Source organism: Symphalangus syndactylus, chromosome 16 (genome assembly GCF_028878055.3).
Source record: "Symphalangus syndactylus isolate Jambi chromosome 16, NHGRI_mSymSyn1-v2.1_pri, whole genome shotgun sequence".
In the NCBI taxonomy this organism is placed as follows: domain Eukaryota; kingdom Metazoa; phylum Chordata; class Mammalia; order Primates; family Hylobatidae; genus Symphalangus; species Symphalangus syndactylus.
In genome coordinates this window covers 47,547,266-47,571,002 of record NC_072438.2, presented here as the reverse complement: position 1 = coordinate 47,571,002, position 23,737 = coordinate 47,547,266, and the positions used below count along the sequence as shown (strand labels likewise).

Sequence of the window (23,737 nt, the reverse complement as noted above, 5' to 3'; positions counted from 1 at the left end):
GGTGGAGCCTGAGAATTTGCATTTCTACTAAGTTCCCGAGTGACATTAATTCTATCTGTGGACCATACTTTAAAAACCAGCTGGGTGTGGTGGCTAACCCTGTAATGCCAATACTTAGGGAGGCTGACATGGGAGGATTGCTTGAGGCCAGGATTTCAAGACCAGCCTGGGCAGCATAGCAAGACCCCATCTCTAAAAAAAAAAAAAGATAGCCAGGCACGGTGCACCTGTAGACCTAACTACTTAGGAGGCTGAAAATTTAGAGCCCCTTTCAAGACCCTAGGAGGAGGGCTAGCAATTAGATCACATGGTTTTTGTAAAATGATTTTGCAAAAGGAAGATATTTTTGTATTCTTAAAAAAAAAAAAAAAGGCCCCAGAAATTGTCTAAGCTTTAGGTCCCACAAAACCTAGATCAGCTCCCTGATAATTGATCAATATAATTAACTAATATATATGAAAGGAATACAGACTGTAAGCAAGAGAAGTTTTTTGTAGGCTAAGCAGTCTCTAAGTCCCAGGAATGAGAGTACATGGGAACGTCATCTCAGAGAACAGGAGCCCCATATGTGAACTTTGTGTGGAACTTTAATTGAATGAGCTCAATGGAGAATTTAGGCAGATGAAAATTCAAGTTGATCTTCACTCGCCTACTAAATGATCAGTTTGCTGTGTGTGATGTATCAATTTATTTGTGACAAGAGCCGACAATTCGGAGAATGAGACAGGTTCAAATTTTGGCTTCACCTCTTATAATTGAGTTCACTCATTCCCTCTGAGCCTATTTTGTTTACAAAAAGGGGGTTGGTAATAATAATAGCTAATTTAATAGGGCTAATGGGGTGCTATAGTGACATGATAGATATGAAAAATGCTCTGAAGATAGAAAATACTGCACAGATCTTAGTAGCTATACAAAGCTAACAAATAGTATACTCATCGTTTATATTAATAGAATGACTAAAAGGCCATTCTGCTAGAGAAGGAGTCAGTAGACTTTTTCTGCAAAAGACCAGACAGTAAATAAGCTTTGTAGGTCATGCTCTCTCTGCCATGTTAGGCAAAAGCACCCACAGACAAGATATAAATGAATGTGCATGGCTGTGTTCCAATAAAGCTTTTATTTGTAAAAACAGTACAAAAATGGTGATACGCTAAAATTGATCTAAAAGGACACTGTCGGCCGGGCATGGTGGCTCATGCCTGTAATCCCAGCTACTCACGAGGCTGAGGCAGGAGAATTACTTGTGAAAAACATTTCTCTTCTTTGGTGACATATCTGTTCCGATGTTATTGCCCATCTAAAAAATTGCGTTGTTTGTTTTCTTATTATTGACTTTATTCATAGTTGCCAAAACTGGAAAGAGTAAAATACCTATCAACTGGTAGATGGATACACAAACTCTTGTACATCCATGCAAAGGAATTCTCAGCAATAAAAAAGAATGAACTGTTGATACACTCAACAATTATGCTAAGTGAAGGAAGCAAGGTTCAGAAAGCTAGGTATTACAGGACCCCCTTTTTATGACATTCTGGAAAAGGCAAAACTGCAGGGACAGAAATCAGATCATTGGTGGGCTGGCAGTGAGGGAAAATTCTTACTTATTTTTAAAGAACTTCTCGTCTTCACTCCTTAGCCCCTACTGTCTTACTCTCCTAACCCTACCTTCCCAGCCATGGGTTTAGTATCGGTTTCAGCTTGAGTTTCTGATGCAGAAACACAAACATCGTTTTCTCAAATTATAATCATGGAAATTGCCAGACAGCCAGCTTTTTCCTTGGCCCTCCGTGACTCTGTGTCCGTGTGCGTGCAGTACCCCTGTCCTTCCTTGCAATTCTGCTTTCCAGGGAGAGCAAGCCAGGGCGTTGAGTGGGGAGATGGTTGAACATTGTAAGAATTGAAAGGACCAGGCGTGGTGGCTCACATCTGTAATCCCAGCACTTTGGGAGACCAAAGTGGATGGATCCCTTGAGGTTAGGAGTTCGAGACCAGCCTGACCAACATGGTAAAACCTGTCTCTATTAAAAATACAAAAATTAGCTAGACATGGTGGCACATGCCTGTAATCCCAGCTACTCAGGAGGCTGAGGTGGGAGAATTGCTTGAACCCAGGAGGCAGAGGTTGCAGTGAACCAAGATTGCACTACTACCCTCCAGCCTGGGTGACAGAGTGAGACCCTGTCTCAAAAAAAAAAAAAAAAAAAAAAAAAAGAATTGAACGTTGTGCTGGTTCCCTTAGGATTCTGAACCATGGAGGATAACAATTTATGCTCACCCTCGCTACCCCCCTGCAGCAGTTAGGAAGAAGAGATCTGGTGGGTGGTGGGTGGTGGGAAGATAAGTCAAATCTCTTCATAATACAGCGAAGGCCAGGGAATGGCCCGCAGTCTTTGGAGTAGTGGGAGGTTTTTTTCTGCTGAATATTGCATAAAGAAAATGAGCTATGCTGCCTGCCTAGGGCTTCAGAATCTCTTCCAGTTAACAAAGGTCCTTGTTATACACATTTATTATAAATAGCCTTTGCATTTTACAGGGCAGAACAGGAAGACTCCAGGCCATTGGGCAGGAGAATTTCTTTTGTTGTTTTTTCCAAAATTTTTGTTAGAGTTGAGTTAAAGAGATATTGTGGCAATCCCTTTCAGATAAAGGGCACATCCTTATGTGAGTGCAAGCTAAGCGTCTGCTGTGACTGATGTCTTGTGGGGCAGTGGGGGCTTTCTTTTACAAATACACATTATAGATTCCTCCAGGAGCAATAATCAGGTACAAAGTGTTGTTGTTTTTGTTTTTTCTTTTCTTTTTATTGAGACAGAGTTTCACTCTGTCGCCAGGCTGGAATGCAGTGGCGCAATCTCGGCTCACTCCAACCTCTACCTTCCGGGTTCAAGCAATTCTCCTGCCTCAGCCTCCTAAGTAGCTGAGATTACTTGGCGCCACCACGCCCAGCTAATTTTTGTATTTGTCATAGTGATGGGGTTTCACTATGTTGGCCAGGATGGTCTCTATCTCTTGACCTCCTGATCCACCTGCTTCGGCTTCCTAAAGTGCTGGAATTACAGGAGTGAGCCACCGCACCCAGCCTACATAGTGCTTTAAAAGAAGTTGGGAATGTTACTGTTAGTCCACAACTCCCTGGCTTTCTTTTCTTTTCTTTTTTTTTTGAGACAGTCTCCCTCTGTCACCCAGGCTGGAGTGCAGTGGTGTGATCTCGGCTCACTACAACCTCTGCCTTTCGGCTTCAAGTGAATTCTCATGCCTCAGCCTCCTGAGTAGCTGGGATTACTGGCGTGTACCACCACAACCCGATAATTTTTGCATTTTTCATAGAAACAGGGTTTCACCATGTTGGCCAGGCTGGCCTCAAACTCCTGACCTCAAATGATCTGTCCACATCAGCCTCCCAAAGTGCTGGGATTACAGGTGTGAGCCACTGCACCTGGCCTCCCTGGCTTTCATTGTCCAAGCTCATTGAAGATCTTTTTTGCGGCTCATTTGTCCCTGTGATCATGGTTTAGATGATTCACGTATGGATTCTTGCTATTCAAAGTGGAGCCTCTGAATAAGAACTTGGGCATCACCTGGGATGTAGTTTTTAGAACGACAGGGCCCTACCCAGACCCACTGAATCAGAACCTGCATTTAACAAGTCCTCAGAAAATGCATTTGCACACTGAAGTTTGAAAGGCATTGATCTACCTCAAGGTCCTGCCAAAACATCCCACCTGCTCTGTTGATAACCTTGTTGTGATATGACCCTCAGAAATGTACCCATGGTGAATGCTGCTGACATCCACATAGGTGTGAGTATAGATGCATGCCACTTTGTCCCGGATGTACTTCATTTATTAAGTGCTCAGTGCTGAGCTGGGCACAAAAGATACAAAAACAAGTAAAGCATGGTTGCTGCCTTCAAGGAGCTCAGAATGCAGTGCAGGATACAGAAAGAGCTGCAGCATCCTATCCTCCAGTGTCTTTATCTGTCATCTGACTTTCTCCTCTGACACAAAGTACCAGTCCCCTTCTCTGGAAACAGCTTTGAATCCTCAATGTACAGCCCACTGAACACCTGCCTCCAAATCACTGGGGTCAGAAGGGACGGTACTTATGTAAAAAAAGCGAGGAGTCTGTTTGAGACCTACTGAGTCACACCCTGTAGGTGAGATTGTGGCGCTTTTTTTTTTTTTTTTTTTTTTTTTGAGATGGAGTCTCACTCTTGCCCAGGCTGGAGTGCAGTGGCATGATCTCGGCTCACTGCAACTTCTGCCACGCAGGTTCAAGCGATTCTCCTGCCTCAGCCTCCCAAGTAGCTGGGATTGTAGGTGCCTGCCACCATGCCTGGCTAATTTTTGTAGTTTTAGTAGAAACAGGGTTTCACCATCTTGACCAGGCTGGTCTTGAACTGCTGACCTCGTAAGCCACCCGACTCGGCCTCCCAAAGTTCTGGGATTACAGGCGTGAGCCACGGCGCACGGCCAAGACTGTGGCACCGTCATTTTAACTGTTATGATGCACGTTATAGTTTGAGAACACTAATCTGGGTGCTGCTTTGATATCCTCTGATTATGCAAGTGTCATACAAATGGATGTTAAAATAGTCACAAATATTTAAGGGATCCTTCAGGGATTCCCTTATCCTCAATTCAGGAGATTTTGAAGTGGCTTCCACGTTCAGAGCTGCTTTTATCTTTGGCTGAGGCAATATAAGGATCTTTGTGGATGGTATTTAAGGATAGTTCAAATTCATATCTATATATTTTAGTAGCATGTTCTCTAGGAGCAAATTACAATGCTTTGTTCTATAATGAGTTAATAGCGTCAACATTGTCATAACAGCCCTGTGACTTTCTTGTTGAATGTTTATACTCATCTAATCAAACAAGTTGAAATTGGATTATGGCCATTGCACGTTATATCAGTTATTATCCAGTTTAAATGCAGGTCTGAAGGAAGTAAAATTGATTTTTCTATGCTACTTGAGGACATCATAGGTTATTTGTATGCTGGTTGAATTTTCAATTAGGTTTCTATGAAAGAAAGATGAGAGGTTAGGTTTGTTGAATTTTTTTCTTTCTGTATTTTGTAAATAAACTGTGATATTTCATTCTAATTAGGAAGTCAGATGCCTTTTAAAAGTTGGGTGATCAGTTTCCGTATTTTTATTTAAAGCATGTCTGGCTTTTTAAAGTGTATCATAATTCTGAGGAACATTTTTATTTTTAGAAAGAAAAAAGAAAACAATAGAACACCTTCATAATACTCAGTTACTACAGTAACAGCTACCATATTTATCAGGGAATGAGCTGTAATATGTACCAGAATTTCACACATAATTGAACCTGTCTTTCTATGAACCAGACCTGTTTTTAAAAACTGTATTCCATAAACACCATTTGTTTGCCTGTTATGTACAAGCGCCATGCCCAGTAGTAGGGACTCAGAGTTTATCTAACACAGATATCCTTCACAAAAGCAGATGTTTTATTTTTATTCATTCATTCATTTATTCATTTATTTTAGAGATAGCATCTCGCTCTATAATCCAGGCTGGAGTGCAGTGGCAAGATCATAGCTCTCTGCAGCCTCAAACTCCTGGGCTCAAGCAATCCTTCTGCCTCAGCCTCCCAGGCAGGTAGGACAACAGGTGCAAGCCACCACACCTGGCTAATGTTTAAAAAAAAAAATTTTTTTTTTTTGAGATGGAGTCTCATTCTGTTACCCAGGCTGGAGTGCAGCGGTGTGATCTCGGCTCACTGCAACCTCTGCCTCTCAGGTTCAAGCGATCCTCCTGCCTCAGCCTCCTGAGCAACTGGGATTACAGGCACGTGCCACCACCCCCGGCTAATTTTGTATTTTTAGTAGAGACAGGGTTCCACCATGTTTGCCAGGCTGGTCTCAAACTCCTGGCCTCAAGTGATCTGCCCACGTCGGCCTCCCAAAATGCTGTGATTACAGGCGTGAGCCACCACACCTGGCCTAATGTTTAAAATTTTTTGTGGAAATGGGGGTCTCGCTATATTGCCCACCTGGTCAGAAATATGTTTTATTACCACTTAATGCTTCGAAAGCAAAGTGATGAGCCAGAGAACACAAAGGCAAGGATGACAAGCCCTCGGGAAGTAGGGAAAGGCCTCATGGGAGAGATGGCATTTGTTTGATCTGGACCTCAACTCGTAAGTAGGCATTTGCAAAATGGAAATTTGTTATTTAAATCATAAAAGCATTATATGCTGATTACCTGGTCATTTAAAAAAATCTGTTAAAAAATAGTAACTCATTAAATTTAATCAATAGTGGATGTATTAAGCACTTACTGTATGTCAGGAAATGTGCTTACTGCTGAAAATACAACGTGAAACTGCCAAGTTAGAGAACAGTCAACGAGACCACCCTCAGGTTTGATAATTTGCTAGAAGGACTCATAGAGCTCACTGAATGCTGTGATTATGCTCATGGTTGTGGTTTGTCACAAGAAAAGGATTCTGATTAAAATCAGCCCAAGGAAGACACACATAGGACAGAGTCCAGGGAAGTTCTGAGCCTTCAGTTGTCCTCTCCCCACGGTGTCCTAGGCAGCATAACTTCCCTGGTATTGCCGTGTGACAATAGCACAGAGTATTGTCAACCAGGGAAGTTCATCCAAGCCTTGGTGTCCAGGATTTTTATTGAGGCTCCACCCCAAAGGCATAGACAACTGGTCCAGGGCTAATCTCAGTCTCGAGCCCCTCCAGAGGTGGAACTGATACTGCATGGGCCAAGCGCCCACCGAGATCACCCTGTTAGACCCTCTAGTGTGTCCCAAGGCCCCTAGGCAAACAGAAACACTCCGGTCAGGCACAACGTTCCACGGTGTTAGAGTTTACCTCCCAGAAGCTGAGGGCAGAGGCTGTCTTTAGCCAAGGTTAAATTCTTCACTGTACAGAAACAAAACCAGACTCTAAGTTTATAAAGCTCACGTAAAGTGAAGGAGATGAATAATAAATGGATGATTTTCCAAATATTTAACACCAAGCTGCAGCAGGGGTACGAAGGAAAAGCCTGGGATGCTGTCAGGGAGGACACTGCCTGTCAGGAACATCTTCCAAAGGAATCAACTCTTGGGCTGAGATTCCTAGAAGATGAGAGGGATTCATCAGGTGAGCAGTGCAGGGAAGAGCATTCTAGGAGGGTCACAGTCAGTGCAAAGGCTCTGAGGTGGGAAGTAGCTGGGCACGTTCCAGGAACTGGAAGAAGAAAAGGGGACTGGAGCAGAGACAAAGAGGAGGGAATGTGGTTGCAGCACTGGAGATAGAAGCAGGGACCTGATCCCAGGCGGCCTGTGAGACCCTGAAAGCAATTGTAGACTTTATCTGCATTGCAATGGGAAGCCACTGTGTGGTTTTAAGCTTCGAGCATGGATACTCATATTTGTGATTTTTGTTTTTGAAGGGACTTGCATTTGTGATTTTTGTTTTTGTTTTGAAGGGACATATGTGGCTCCTGTGAGAATAGCTTGTTAGAGATGAGTGGAGGCAGTGAGACTGTTAAAACACTACTGCAGGCCGGGTGCGGTGGCTCATGCCTCTAATCCCAGCACTTTGGGAGGCTGAGGTGGGCAGATTACTTGAGGCCAGGAATTCAAGACCAGCCTGGCCACCATGGCAAAACTCCATCTCTGAAGCACGAGAATCACTTGAACTCAATAGGAGGAGGTTGCAGTGAGCCAAGATAGTGGCCACTGCACTAGTGAGACGCTGTCTCAAAAAAAAAAAAAAAAAATGACAGCAGCCCTCCTCATGAGATGATTGTTGGAACTAGGGTGGCAGCATGGAGTTGAGAGAAGGGGGCAAGTTGGAGAGAGCAGGAGGAGGCAGAGTTGGCATGACTTGTCACACGTGACTTCCTGCCAGCAGACCCTCAGCTGTCACACTTGACGCACCCCATGGACATCTGGCAGACCCATCTATTTGTTACTTCTGCCCTGCTATAGACAGAGAATCAGACAACCAAACTCACTGGAATGATGTGTAAGGAAGGAGAGGCAGCCTTTGAAGGGGTGACAGGTACAATCCTGTTAACTTGTTTCGTATCTCTGAGCTTGCTGCTGTCTGTTCTGGCTGCTGAACCCTAAGTCTTAAACCCTCTTCTAGCCTCACTTGCAGTTTGTGCTGTGTTCCAAACAGCTGTGGTTGCCAAAGCAGTTTACTGTCAATAACTCTTCCAAATAATTGAAATGTTACTGATCGTAGATTCAGAAACAGCATGAGTTAAATCATGCACTCCCTAGAAAGACAACTGTTAACCACAAAAGCCTAATACAAAATTTTCTGCACAGAACCTGGTACTTAGGAGGAGCTTAGTAAATGTTGAACAAATGAGAAAACACCTGATCCTCGTTTAAACATGAACACTAAAGTTGTCTGTACACCTGTGGTGTGTTTTACCAAACCCAAACAAGACCTACTAGTTACATACTCCCTTGATTTTCCATGTGTATTTCCTATTTTCTGTTCCTTTCTTTGTAAAAGGAGTGTATGAGACTTTGAATATAGCCAAAAACATGGCTAATATGCTTTGCCTATTTTGCTGTTTTTTTTTTTTTTTTGAGACGGAGTCTCACTGTGTCACTTAGGCTGGAGTGCAGTGGCGCGATCTTGGCTCACTGCAACCTCCGCCTCCCAGGTTCAAGCAATTCTCCTGCCTCAGCCTCCCTATTTCACTTTGTTAATTGACCAATCAAATAACTTACACTTGCCCAGAAACAATTAGAAAGAGGAAATACTTTCAGTGCTCACAGAATACAGTCAGTAAGAGACCTTGGATTTTTCTTTCCAACTCATATATTTATATGACTAGTGGCTAGCCAGGACTCTTACTTAAAGTGCTGAAAGTGCTGTCACTTAGCCAATTGGACATTTCCTTTTTTTTTTTTTTTTTTTTTTCTTGAGACGGAGTCTCGCTCTGTCGCCCAGGCTGGAGTGCAGTGGCCCAATCTCGGCTCACTGCAAGCTCCGCCTCCCGGGTTCACGCCATTCTCCTGCCTCAGCCTCTCCGAGTAGCTGGGACTACAGGCGCCCGCCACCACGCCCGGCTAATTTTTTATATTTTTAGTAGAGACGGAGTTTCACCGTGGTCTCGATCTCCTGACCTCGTGATTCGCCCGCCTCGGCCTCCCAAAGTGCTGGGATTACAAGCGTGAGCCACCGCGCCCGGCCACCAATTGGACATTTTCTGCTTCCATGTGTATGGTGGGAGGGGCGCTCAGCTAGAGATGACAATGTTGGGGTGCCTGTGGGATCTTGGCTTCAAGCTATAAAGAAAAGGTGTCTTAAAAGAGGTAGAGTTTACAAAAGGGTGTAGGGGTGTACTGCTAAGCGCTTTGTGTAAATTGGCAGATAATCTGTAAACACTTTCCAGCTCGATTCAGAATTTGCTGCCTCTTAAAATCTGATATTCAGATTTATCAAACTACAGTTTGGTTTCTTTCTGCCCAAAGGCTTTCTGGCTGTGGGCTGCAATACCTCCCTTCCCCAACCACCCCTCCCCGCCCCCCATTTCCCCCACTCGCCCCACAATCAGGATCGTAGAAACCCAGCCTGGTGCGGTGGCTCACCCCTGTAATCCCAGCACTTTGGGAGGCGGAGGCGGGCGGCTCACTTGAGGCCAGGAGTTTGAGACCAGCCTGGCCAACATGGTGAAACCCCATCTCTACTAAATAAAAATAGGAAAAATTAGCCAGGCATGGTGGCGGGCCCCTGTAATCCCAGCTGCTAGGGAGGCTGAGGCAGGAGAATCACTTGAACCCGGGAAGCGGAGGTTGCAGTGAGCCGAGATCGCGTCACTGCACTCCAGCCTGGGCGACAGAGCGAGACTCTGTCTCAGGAAGAAAAGAAAAGAAACCAAGCCTAGAGCATCAACTTTTTCTAAAGAGGTTCAGTGGGTTTGAATGAACTTTCTAAGTCTTGAGAGTCCAAAAAGGAAACGTTCGTTACAGGAAGGGAGTATGTGGAGGTGGGGGATCCTCTTTGCCCGCCCTGAGCCAGGCCCCTAGCAGCTGGGAGCACCTGCCGGGAGCACCTGCCGGGAGCACCTGCCGGGAGCACCTGCCGGGAGCACCTGCCGGGAGCACCTGCCGGGCGGGGCGGGGCCACGCGCCTCCCCAGCAGCCAATGGGCGGCGGCGGCGGGCGGGCAGCGCGGGCGGGGCGGGGAGGCGCGGAGGCGCGGGCGCCGCTCGCTTCAACTTGAGCCCGGGGCAGTGCGCGCGGCTGCTCGAGCGACGGCAGCGCCGGCTGGTGCCGGCACCCTGGGGCTCGTCGTAGCACCTGGGGCGGCATCCCCGCCCGACCTCGGAAGGACCGGGAGGCAAAGGTGAGGAAGTTGGCGAAGGAACGGCGCGCCTTTGTTTGCAGGTTTGTTCAGAGGGAACGGGGGTCGAGCCTAAGCTCGCTCGCGGGGACAGCGAGGCGGGCGCAGGAGACCCGCGGGACAAAGGCTGCGCCCTCCTTTCCCCGAGTCAGCGCTTAGCGAGTTGCCTGGTCCTGGGCGGCTGGAAGGGCTGAAGAGGGGACTTTCTGCCCCGCCGGTGGGAAGGAGTGAGGCTTGTATGAAATGGAGGGGAGGCGTCCTTGGACCCCCAATTCGCCAGTGCAGCAGGACTGTTCGGGGTGGGCCATTCATTGATGGGGTCTGCACGGGGCATTTCTGCCGTGGACAGCGTTCTATGATTCAGGCAGTGACTACCTTCGCCTCACATGCCCCCTGGTGAGGCCACATTTCTGTCTTCCTGTCTACATTAGGACTGAAAGATATTTCAAGGTTTTGGTAATCCAATATTTGGATTAAAAGCAATATCCTTTCGTGTAGAAAAACTGCATTTCCAAATGATTTTAGTTACATGATTTAGGATATTGGTGTGACTTCCATGCGAGAAAATATCTCAAATTCCCCAAACGTAGAAACGCAGCCAGCTCTTGGCATTGAGAAAGAAGTAGTGTTTTTGAAAAGAAAGGCGTGATGATTTAAACATTGCTTACAACACTCTGTTAGCTTGTGGGGGAATCTGTGCCTTTTCTATTATCTGTTTCCCTATATCAATATTGTAACCACGCACGTCTATGGATTCCTAATTAATGTGTAGCTGTGAATCTTCATTACTGCTTTGGGTGGGAGAAGGCGGGAGGAGGAGGCAATCCCATTAGCCTTTTTCTTTCTTTTTATAACTCTGCAGCTGCAGCCTGGCTTTGACTTGTATCATGAATGGGGGTTCTGCCTGCTTTCCTCATGCTGTTCTCTTTTAGGTTTTCTTAGGCCATTGAGCAGTTGGCCCCTCCTCCAGCCCAGCTCTTACACAAGAGTAGTTTGTAAGATTCTCTCTAAAGTTCAGATTCTTGCTGCTGCCTTTTAGTTAGTTGCGTTTAGAAAGGAATTATTAAGTGTCCTGAGGCCTTTCCTAAGAAGTTAGAAGCAGAATGTGTTTGTAAATGTGGTCTGTAATTTTGTAAAAGTTATAAGTAAAAGGGAATGTGAATTAAATGCTTAAGAGGGGAAAGACTTTCCATAAAGCATCAGCCAGTATTATCAAAGAAGGTGTCATGGTTTGTAGCTCAGTAAGAACCCTCCTTTCCTTTTTGCCCTTTTTTTTTTTTTTTTTGAAACAGAGTCCCTCTCTGTCATCCAGGCTGTAGTGCAGTGGCACAATCTCGGCTCACTGCAACCTCTGCCTCCCGGGTTCAAGTGATTCTCCTGCCTCAGCCTCCTGAGTAGCTGGGACTATAAGTGCACATCACCACAGCCGGCTAATTTCTGTTTTTTTTTTAGTAGAGACGGGATTTCACCATGTTGGCCAGGCTGGTCTCGAACTGCTGACCTTGGGTGATCCACCTGCCTTGGTTCTCCCAAAGTGCTGGGATTACAGGCATGAGCCACCATGCCCGGCCTCATTTTATCATTCTCATTTTGCAGATGTGAGAAACCCACTTTTCTAACAGCTGCCACATTGTTTAGTTCTAGCTTTTCTGCAATGGGAATAATTTAATAAGTATTTATTGGACACTTGCCATGTGCTGGGCATTGGTGCTGGTGATTAAGTGGTATAATAAATACAACAGGTATCTTCTTCCTTTCTTGGAGCTCACAGTATGCTGGCGTGGGGCCCATTGCAGGTCCTCTGCACTGGAGCATCCCTGGGAAGCAGTGTGGATGACACCGAGGTGAGACAAGAAGATACTGCTGCTGATGGCCGCCTTGGAGGTCAGCTGAGCGTGTGGCAGTAGGCGCAAACAACGAGGGGCCTCAGGTCATCTGCACTCCAAGGGTGGAAGTATTAATCACACCAGTGGGCCATTGGGCACTAAAGTCGGTCATCTTGAACTTGCTTACTTTGATCTCAAAGGAGCCTGCAGCTGCAAGGAGGGGCAGAGCTGAGTTCTAAAGAGTTTGAACATTGGCATTATTGATTTCAATGGGGTAATTCCAGTTTGTTACAAAAACTATCAGTCATGCAGCCTCCTTGTCTCACCTATACAGCTTTCCTCTTGGACAGCCCCCCAAGGAAATGAATTTCTTTTTCTTTCTTTCTTTTTTTTTTTTTTTGGAGACGGACTTTTGCTCTTATTGCCCAGGCTGGAGTGCAGTGGCGTAATCTTGGCTTACTGCAACCTGTGCCTTCCAGGTTCAAGCGATTCTCCTGCCTCAGCCTCCCGAGTAGCTGGGATTACAGGCGCCCACCACCACACCTGGCTAATTTTTTTTTGTATTTTTAGTAGAGACAGGGTTTCGCCATGTTGGCCAGGCTGGTCTTAAACTCCTGGCATTAGCTTATCCATCCGTCTCGGCCTCCCAAAGTGCTGGGATTACAGGCGTGAGCCACCGCACCAGGCCTAGGAAATGAATTTCATTCTGTACTACTGGCTGAGCAAAGCTTTACATCTGTCCAGGCTCCCAAGTGTTAAGAGATGACTTAACTGTGTCCCTATTTACTCTCCATATACGTTTCTTGGGTTTTTGGGAGTAAACTGATGGCATATAACCTCTTATCTAGGTTTTCAGATTTTCCACAAATCTCTAGGATCACAGAAAAACATACTAAGTAGTAGTGTAACTTGTCTTTTTAAAGAGCCTGGGTTGAACACAGAATATGATATATTTGAGAAGTTCTTAGACTTTTGGATTCCTCGGGCCCTAACATAGTACCTAGTATAGGATGCCCTCCATAAATAACCCAGTTGTTGAATGGGCAGATGAATGAATGTAGATGAAAATACTTCATTGTCTACTTTTAGGGTTTAATTTTGACCATCATGTGCTTAATATTTATAGTCTAAGGGTTAATATGCTGTTTGGCAGATAAGGAGCATCCGTGTGTCAGGCACCTTGTGAGGCAGCATGAAGGACTGAGACAGATAAGGTCCCTGTTTGAAGAGGCAGGAGATAAGCTGGAAAAACAATTCAGGAAGCAAGATGATACAGGTTATGCCGAGTGCCTTGAAGACCATCAACAGCATGATGCAACAGAGTAGCTCAGAGGGGAAAGGGGCCAGCAGGAGGCAGCCTGTCCTAGGAGGCGACATTTGAGCTGGGCTTGAAGGCTGAGAAGCCAGCCACATGGGGAGTGAATAGAAAGCACTGAGGAACAGCTGGGTGTGGTAGCTCATACCTGTAATCCCAGCACTTTGGGAGGTCGAGGCAGGTGGATCACCTGAGGTTAGGAGTTCAAAACCAGCCTGACCAACATGGTGAAACCCCGTCTCTACTAAAAATACAAAAAAAAATTAGCCAGACATGGTGGTGCATGCCTGTAATCCCAGCTACTCGGGAGGCTGAGGCAGGAGAATCACTTGAACCTGGGAGGCGGAGGTTGCAGTGAGCTGAAATCATGCCATTGCACTCCAGCCTGGGCAACGAGCAAAACTCCATTGCAAAAAAAAAAAAAGCACTGAGGAAGTGGAGCACTCAACATGCCTGGGGATGAAGAGGAGGCCAGTGGTTTGTGCTGGAAGAGGTGGGTGGGGACAGGATTCTTTAGGGCTTCTGGGCAGTGGTTAAAGGTTTGCCATGAGTTGCCCATGAAGAGGGTTAACCAGGGGAATGCCATGATCTAGTTTATTTCATACAAAAAGATCTCAGGGAATAAATATTGGGAACAGGAGTGGAAACCGAGGGACCAGTTGGCCAGCCCTAGTCCAGGAGAGATTAGTGACGTGGCAGAGGGCATGAAGAGAAGCAGGCAAGTGGGGGAAATGTGGAGGTTGAACTTGCCAAGTTGACTGTAGAAGATGCAGGAAGGGGTGTGATCTGAGACCACACCTGATTTCTTTGATGCGTTGTTTATGTCTGTAGAAAATACATGCTAATAGAAGTAATGACTGTTCGAGGACAAAGTTATTAAGCCATGGGACAAGTCCCTTTCCATTTATGTTATGTCAAGACCTTGATTTAGGCCAGACACGGGCTCATGCTGTAATCCCAGCACTTTGGGAGGCCGAGTGCCCCCAAAGGATCACTTGAGGCTAGGAGTTTAAGACCAGCCTGGGAAATGTAGCAAAACCTTGTCTCTACTGAAAATACAAAAATTACCTGGGCATGGTGGCACATGCCTGTAATTCCAGCTACTAGGGAGGCTGAGGCACGAGAATCACTTGAACCTGGGAGATGGAGGTTGCAGTGAGCTGAGATCGTGCCACTGCCCTCCAGCCTGGGTGACAGAAAAAAAAAAGACTTTGACTTACTTTTCTTTGGTTCTCCAGTGTAGATGAGCAGACGTATCCATCCAGTGCAATCTTGTGTATTTGGCCATTTTTCCAAGATGTTTTCACCCTTCAATACCCTTTTTGTCGTTCTCAACTAGTTATGAGACCTTTGAGCATTTTTTTTGTTCTGGCATGAAAATAAAGAATCAGACTGAGAAGAGAAGATGGATTTAAGCCTTAATTTATATGGAATTATTCTACCTTTGTTCCCAGTTTATAAGAATCCATTCATAATTCCTTTTTTTTTTTTGAACACAGTGTTTTGCTCTGTCACCCAGGCTGGAGTGCAGTGGCACAATCTCAGCTCCCTGCAACCTCCACCTCCTGGGTTCAAGCGATTCTCCTGCCTCAGCCTCCCAAATAGATGGGATTACAGGCATGCACCACCACGCCCCACTAATTTTTTGTATTTTTAGTAGAGATGGGGTTTCACTATGTTTGCCAGGCTGGTTTTGAACTCCCGACCTCAAGTGATCCACCCGCTTTAGTGCTGGGATTACAGGCATGAGCCACTGCGCCCAGCCCCATAATTACATTTGAAGTTACTTCACATGCAGCATCCTCTGTAGTTCCAACAATTGATATTCTCTCATAAATATAAAATTTGTTCCATGTGTATTTCAATTCAAAGAGAGTAACTTTCTTAGTAACTTTGCAGGAAATTCACTGAGCATTTTGAGAGCTAGAGAAGCCATTTCCTTATAGCTGTAAAGTAGAACTAAATACTGAGTTTCTGATAGGATTCTCTGCCCCCTTCTTCCAGCTTCAGAATTGTGAACTTGAAAGCTTAACGACATGTTTGTCAGAGAACTTGAGTTTTGAGATAACTTTGGTTTGGTTTTGCAAAAAAATAAATAAATAAAAATAATATATATGCATAGAAAATATTCCTTCTGCAGTCAGTATTTTGAGCAGATGGGAAAGGGCAGGAGTGATTTGAGCTTCCAGCCATTTCAATCTGGATACCTTATAACATGGAAGCTTGTCTGGGGATGAATAAATTATAGCAGTTGAAATAATTATGATAGAGGACAAGCAGCAGCCGAGAGCACAGTTGACAATGGGGCCAAGTTGGCCTGATTCTGTCATATCAGAGCATGCATCTGTTTGCCATGTTACCTGAAAATGCTGTTTTCGAGGATTCTGGTGTGTTTTTCATCGCCCTCCCCTTTAAAACACTGTAAGAGCCATCGCCTGCTAGTGACCTTTTAGAAATAAAATGGCTGGGGCAGACATACGCATGGCTGCCGCTTCACATGTTGGGCATCTGTGTAAGATTTCAGTTGAGCAAAAGGTTGTTTGGTTCTAAAGCATTTGCAAGTTGTAAATGCTCTTACTCCTGCATCTTGGTGGAAGAGTTTCTAGCCAGCCCTGGGAGTTTGTCACCTGGAACGAGAATTATTCTACCATCTCAGCCAGTCGCAGGGTCCCTCAATTGGTTTACACTCTACTGTTAACATCTTGAAGATGTTCATTGTTTTTTTGACAGAGAGCCTTGCATTTTCATTTTGCACTGGGCTCCACGAAGTGTTTAGCGAGTGCTGTCCACATCGTATGTTGCACCCTTGAAACAGATTGTCCTCTAGAGCAGGGGTTGGCAAATTTTTTCTGTAAAAGGCCAGATTTAAAAAAAAATTTTTTTTTTGAGACAGGGTCTCACTCGGTTACCCAGGCTGGAGTGCAAGTGGTGTGATCACGGTTCACTGCAGCCTTGACCTCCTGGGCTGAAGCAGCCTCCTGAATAGCTGAGAGTCACACTTTACGCACCACCACACCTGGCTATTTTTTAAAAGTTTTTTGTAGAGATGAGGTCTCACTATGTTGTCCATGCTGGCCTCGAACTCCCAGGCACTGGCCACATATTAAATATTTAAGGCTTTTGGAGCCATGTGGCCTCTGTTGCAACTACTCAGCTCTGCAGTTGTGGCACAAAAGGAGCTGTAGCCTCTGCCTAAGTGAATGAGTGTGGCTGTGGTCCAGTACTCTTCATTCACAAAACAGTCTGAGATTTGGGGGGATCATAATTTGCTGATCCTGATCTGAAGGACCTGCATAGAACCTTTAATGACAATTCAAATAGGGATTTCGTCACTTGGAAGTAAGAAGGTTCAGTCATCTTTGGCCAGCTTTGTGTTATGTTGAAAATTAGCCCCCAAAGAGAATTCCTGCAGAAGGTCAGGGTCTTTGGGGTATTTCTACACTTGAGCCTCTTTCTTTTTTAAGATGACATATTGTTATAGTTGTCAAATATGGACAATAACAGGAAGCCAAACTCAAATAATAATAATAGGGTGTTACAAAGCCGGGCACAGTGGTATCCACCTGTAGTCCCAGCTGTTCTGGAGCCTGAGGTGGGCAAATCACTTGAGTCAAGGAGTTTGTGTCCAGCCCGGACAACATCTAAGACTCCATGTCTTAACAAAAACAAAGCAGGATGTTACAGCAGTGGCACTGTGGTTTTCGTTTTTTAAAGATTCTTCATCATATTCAACGAAAAAGGAAAAATGATGCTGAAACAAAGAGACAAACTGCCTATAAAAAGTCACCTGAGTAGCAGGGCATGGTGGCTCACGCCTGTAATCCCAGCACTTTGGGAGGCCGAGGCGGGCGAATCACCTGAGGTGAGGAACTTGAGACCAGACTGGGCAACATGGTGAAACCCCGTCTCTACTAAAAATACAAAAATTAGCTGGGTGTGGTGGCGCCGAGTAATCTCAGCTACTCGAGAGGCTGAGGCAGGAGAATTGCTTGATCCTGGGAGGCAGAGGTTGCAGTGAGCTGAGATGGTGCCACTGCACTCCAGCCTGGGTGACAGAGCGAGACTCTGTCTCAAAAAAAAAAAAAAAAAAAGTAACTTTAGTAAACAGGAAGAGTACATATTCTTTCAAACTGTATCAAGACGTTAACTCCTGCCATTATACTCTAGTACCTCTGAGGGGGCGGGAGGAATGCTTTGTGGGCTCCCCAAAGGGCAGCTTTTCAGTCCATCACTGCCTCAGCAGGTGATGGGAATGTGTTGTCTTGGGTCTTTTCCCTAAATGATAAGCAGAGGTTTATTTCTCTTAGAGTACAAATATAAAGAAAATTATCTGGGGATAAATCTTGATAGAAATCAATATACAAGAGAAATTTATATATTGATTTCTTCAGGAGCAGAGGAGCTATTTCTCATTTAGACAAATGTTCCAAAGAAGGAATCTAGTTAGGAGCTCTAGCAACATCGTTGTCATTTCTGCTGGAGATGATCAGAGTATAGATTCGCTTTGCTTTTAAATAGAGTCATAAGAGATTAATAATCTTCTCAGAACTTGCCTTCTGCCTGTTCAGATGAAATATATGTTTTATTAACATTGTTTCGGCTGACATGAAAACAGGATATGAACCAAAGTCATTTTAAAAGTGCTGTCTGTGATGAGCAATAGCAGGAGAAAAAGGAATCCAGCCAACTCCCTACTGTTTGTGGCATCATTCCCTTAGCTTCTTACCAACTTGATCAGGAAGAAGGGAGTTCACTGTTTCCCCTACTTAGTTATTTATTCACATATTCAAGAATATTGATTGATTGCCTACTATGTGCCAGACAGTGGTAAGTGAACAGGCAGAAAGGTTCTTGCTCGCATGAGCTTTACTTTCTTGGTGGAGAGAGGGAAATAGGGTAGTTTCAGATGGCTGTGAATGTTGACAATGACTGGGGGATCCTCAGGGTTCTTTTGGAGGCAGTGATGATCAGGATGATGAGGGGAGGACCTGGGGGAAAAGCAGACCAAGCAGTCGAACAGCAAGTCCAGGCAGGGGCGGGCTTGTATGTTTCAAAGCAAAACGGTCCCAGTGTGGCTGGAGGCAGGGAGTTTGTGGCCCCGGGGGAGGGTGGTGGCGGGGGATGGGGGCGGGGGGGGGGGTGGGAATTGTAAGCAGAGGAGTCATGGAATAAGTGGCTACTGAGCAGAGGATGAAAGGAAGGTAATTTAAACCAAACACAGCACTTAATTACCATCACCAGCTCCAGCAGTGGTGGAACCAAAAGTCCAATAGGGACAGAGAGAGAAAGGCACAACAGAGGCTACCTCCAGTGAGGGATAGGGTCCAGAGCAGAGCCAATTAACTGGGAGGGAGCCAGGCTCAGGTGCTAGGTGCCCCAGAGCTACACGGCAGGGAAGAGCCCAGCCAGCAGGCCTGCGTTCTGTTTGCAGATCACCACCTGCTAGCTGTGGGCTTTGGAGCAAGTCAACTTAAACTCTCTGATCCTTCGATTCCTCATTTGTAAAATGAGAGTCGTGATGCTTCCCCCTGCGGGGTTATTGTGTGGCTTGGCGACAGTGCGCACCAAGAACAGAGCCTGGCTAGACAGAAGCAATCATAGCCAGGAGCCGCTGCTGTTACTTGGTTAGTGGTAATCAGCCTTCCTAGGGTTGGTGTCTGCTTTTCTTTAGATATTATTGAGTTTACATTATACCAGAAATACTTGTATCTAGATGGAAGTTAACAAAATTCAGGGCTGGGCATGGTGGCTCATGCCTGTAATTCCAACACTTTTTTGAGAAGCTGAGCTGGGTGGATTGCTTGAGCCCAAAAGTTTGAGACCAGCCTTTGCAACATAGTGAGACCTCATTTCTACAACAAACAAAAAATTAGCCGGGTGTGATGGCAAACACCTATAGCCCCTGCTACTTGGGAGGTTGAGGCTGGAGGATTGCTTGAGCCAAGTAGTCTGAGGATGCAGTAAGCTATGATCGTGCTACTGCACTCCTGCCTGGGCAGCAGAGCAAGATCCCATCTCTTAAAAAAAAAAAAAAAAAACAAGCAAAAACAACAAACAATTCAAATGAAGGCCATATGTATTGGCTTTCCATGTTATCTACCCTAGTACTCCTTTGAACTGGCACAAAGAAAGCCCCTTGAAAATTCAGAAAGTGATTCACGAATATGGCATATCCACAAGAGGTCCTGCACATGGCTGAGGTCCTACACATGGCTGAGGTCCTCCACGCGGCTGGGTGCACACCGTGGTTTTAAGTAGGAGTCTTGTCTGCACCTTGCCAGGAGTTTGTACCCTGATGGCATTCTGGCATGGAAACCACTGTGCTGTCATTTTCCCTGCTCTGAATCACTTCTAAATCCTTATGCGTTCCTGTGCTTTGTCAGATAGGAGCCTTCTGGTGTCACGGTGTTTTGTGTTGTTTTGTTTCTTTGAGACAGTCTTGTTCTGTCACCCAGGCAGGAGTGCAGAGGCACGATCTCAGCTCACTGCAACCTCCGCCTCCCGGGTTCCAGTGATTCTCACGTCTCAGCCTCCTGAGTAGCTGGGACTACAGGTATGCGCCACCATGCCTGGCTAATTTTTGTATTTTTATTTATTTATTTATTTTTATTTTTTTTTGAGACGGAGTCTGGCTCTGTCGCCCAGGCTGGAGTGCAGTGGCGCAATCTCGGCTCACTACAAACTCTGCCTCCCAGGTTCACGCCATTCTCCTGCCTCAGCCTCCCGAGTAGCTGGGACTACAGGTGCACGCCACTACGCCTAGCTAATTTTTTGTATTTTTAGTAGAGACAGGGTTTCACTGTGTTAGCCAGGATGGTCTTGATCTCCTGACCTCGTGATCTGCCTGCCTCAGCCTCCCAAAGTGCTGGGATTACAGGCGTGAGCCACTACGCCCGGCCCCTAATTTTTGTATTTTTTAGTAGAGACGGGGTTTCGTTATGTTGGCAGGCTGGTCTTGAACTCCTGGCCTCAAGTAATCCACCTGCCTCATCCTCCCAAAGTGCTGGGATTACAAGTGTGAGCCACCATGCCTGACCTGGTATTTTTTATTTTTGTTTTACCATCTTGGCTTTCAGAAAGGAAGCTAACCCATGGTTTCACAGTTCAGGTAGAATTTATATAACGTTATCCTTTCATCGTACCCTAAACTTTAAAGTTGAAACTGGAACATGGCATAAATTATCTCTCACTTAATAACTAAATACAATTTGTGTGTGTATTCTTCTCTCAGATATTCAGAGATGCAAGATTTTTGCATTTGGTTTTTTGTTTTTTTTTTTTAATCTGTGATATAGCACAGATGAAAGCTGAAGCTCGTTAATTCTTGCTTAAAGTCTTCAAAGATGGACTTTTAAAAATACTCATTTCCTGGTTGCTTTTAAATATCCTTTTTCCCCCTCCTCATTAGTAAGCGGGCTGGTAACTATTGTGTCTTCCCTCCAATGGCATGAGAAAGTCCTTTGTTTAGAATAATGTGCCTTGAATTTCAATAACCTTAACTCCTAGCTTTACACTTCTAAGTGCTGAAAGTCTAAGTTTCCCATCATGGCGCTGCTGGGCAGGACAGTGAGGTGGGAGGGGAGCTTGCTTTGGAAAGGAAGGCACACTTGGTCAGAGACGGTTGTTCATGTCACCGGTTGATCCTGGGAAGGATAGAACCTTTCCCTGAGATGAATTCTCTAAATATCAGCCAGAAATCAGATGGTAAATTTGCATAAATTCAGTATTCGTTTCAGTTCAGAGGCCTTTCACCTGCGGCATGTAGATTCTAAAGGGACCTGGGATTGAGTTTCAAGAATCACTGAACTGTTCCAGCTCTGCCCCCTTCCAAAATGGTGTATAAAATTGTGAGTCTGGGCACTTTTTTTTTTTTTTTGGAGTGTTTTCATCAGAGTGCCTTGATCCAAAACAGGTCAGGAACCTTTCCTTTCTCCTGGTGGAGGTCCCCTTCCCTCTCTCACATAGTGATTGGCCTGACCTGCACTGTAAGGCCATACTCAAGCCGCCACCCTGTAGGAGCTTTATATGGATTAAATAATGGAATCTTATAGCACTCTCAGGACCTGAGGGCCCCTATGATTCCCATTTCACAGATGAAGAAACTGAAAAAGAAAGAGGCTAAGGGCCCTGACCAAGGGCAGACAGCTGATAAATGACACACACACACACACACACACACACACACACACACACACACCCCTGAAGCTGGAGGGAAAAAATAAACTGTCAAACTCGGGAGCTGGTGCAAGAATTTTCATGATGTAAAGTTTTGCAGTGTTTACTTCATTGTCCTGTGGATAATGGTGTGATGCGTGCTCAAAAGGCTGGAGAGATGGCCAGTGATGGAAGACAAGCATCAAAAAGAAGCATGCAACAGAGACTTCTGCAAAAATGGAGTAAGAAGTCTACTGGCAAGACCTTGCCTCGCGCGCTCAGTTTGTGAAAAGTGGACAGTCGTGCGCAGCATGAGAAGTAGGTGGCTGTGCCAGGGAACAGGAGATGGCGTCCTCTTCCAAAAAGCTGGAATAGACATTGTCATTCTGGTGTGCTGGGGTTTTTTTTTTTGTTTTTTGAGGAATTTCCTTTTCATTTGGATTCCAGTTACACATGCCAAGTACTTCTGTTATTTCAGGCTTATATTAATGAAAACATTGCCAATTACTCCCACATTTATTTTCCCAAGGAACAGCCACGGAGAGCATGCTGATCAGGCAGCCTTGGGGTATGCGGCTCATGTGGAATTAATCTTGGGGTTTAATTCTTCCCACTGGCATCTTGTACAGCAAGAAGGGAGTAGACTTACGCCTGGCACTAAATCTAGCCTTCTCCACTCTCAGACTGGTTTGTTTTGTGCAGAAGCCCAGCTTTGGACTGATGTTTTCTTCCCAGCAAATTTACAAGGTGCTGAATTGGTGGAGCTGCTGGCACTGTCTTTGACTCTTCTGGGTTTCTGAATGACATTTCAAAGATCACTCTGCGTCTCTTATTTATGGCTGGTTTTCACTTTGTTACTTAAATCCAGCAGTGTTTATTAACCCCAAATGAATTAACTGTGCTAAAAGTTTGCAGTAGCATTTTTTCCAAGTCTGCTTTCAGGGAAAAACACAGTAGCTACATCTTGATGGTATGTTTTTAAGTGAATCACTAGCAATGGATCTGATTTAAAATATCCAAGACTACAATAATAATTATACACAAAAGAAACAGGTTGTATTCTCAGATTGTTAGATTTTTAAAGTTTTTGTCACATACTACAGATAGGCTTTTTATTAAAAATAAGAAATTGAAAACATTTGGTATAATTAAAAGCAAGTCAAAGCACTAACATATCCTTTTCTGATAAAAATCTGAGCACTAAGAAGTTCCTAGCACATCCATTCTGAGATTAGGAACCCAAGAATTAGGGAGGTTGTGTGACTTGCATAATGTTACCCAGCTGTGGATTCAGACTGGGACCAGCATCCAGGTCTCTGGGTCCTTTGCTGATCTTGTAAATTGCTACCCAAGCCTGGCTTTGATAGGTTGAACCGAGTAGCACAGAGGGACCTGAGCCAAGAGGTGACTCTCCAGCATCCTGTATCAGCTGGGGTCCAGCAAACCTGAGCAGAGGGCCCCTGCCACTCCCCCAGGTGACTGTCCTTCCGTGGGAGACAGTCCATCTCAAATGCTGCCCAGCACAACCCAGCCGAAGAGATGAAGCTATTGGATGACACAGTGATAATAGCTGTTAACGTTGCAGGTTATTGCAGCTTTGTTCCATGCCCAGCACTCCCGTACACATATCGTCCCATTTAACTTCATCTTACAATGCCCTGAGCATTATGGGCATGAGCAGGTGTCCTTATCCCCTCTTCAATGATGAGGAAACAGCTTTTGTGGGGCATACCATGTAACACAGTGTGCCTGGCACACAGAGGGGCCCTGGAAATCTATGTTGAGTAAATAGAGAGAAGGTAAGCAGTGTACTTGAAGGAATGTGGCTACCCATCTGGATTTGAGCACAGCTGTGTCTGCCTCTTCAGCCCAAAGACCCTCTTAGGAATTTTTAGCCACCTCTTTCCCTACAAAAGTTCACCCAAAAGAGAGGAATGTTCCCTGTTCCTCTAAAACCCTAGGTTCTTGGCCAAACCCTTTGGCCCTACCTTGAATACCTGTGCGCAGGGACTGTGTTTGCCATTTAGGAGACAAACCATTAGGGGGCTCTGCAGGACTGTGTAGAAGGATGGAGTACCCATCATGGGTGCATCTAA

At 45.3% G+C, this 23,737-nt stretch overlaps 1 protein-coding gene across 25 annotated transcripts in view; it reads left to right on the top strand.

The window, feature by feature from the left end:
- APBB2 (amyloid beta precursor protein binding family B member 2) overlaps positions 1 to 23,737 on the top strand; it is a 405,899-nt gene that overhangs the window by 349,685 nt on the left and 32,477 nt on the right. Inside the window, exon 1 of one of the 25 annotated variants that reach the window (XM_055246446.2) lies at positions 10,186 to 10,349. The exons of 23 other annotated variants lie outside the window; for them this stretch is intronic. The gene's annotated coding sequence lies outside the window, so the exon portion shown is untranslated. Of the gene's footprint in view, positions 1 to 10,185; positions 10,391 to 23,737 lie in introns of those variants that run through there. One more of the 25 variants, XM_055246445.2, reaches the window with a different exon arrangement.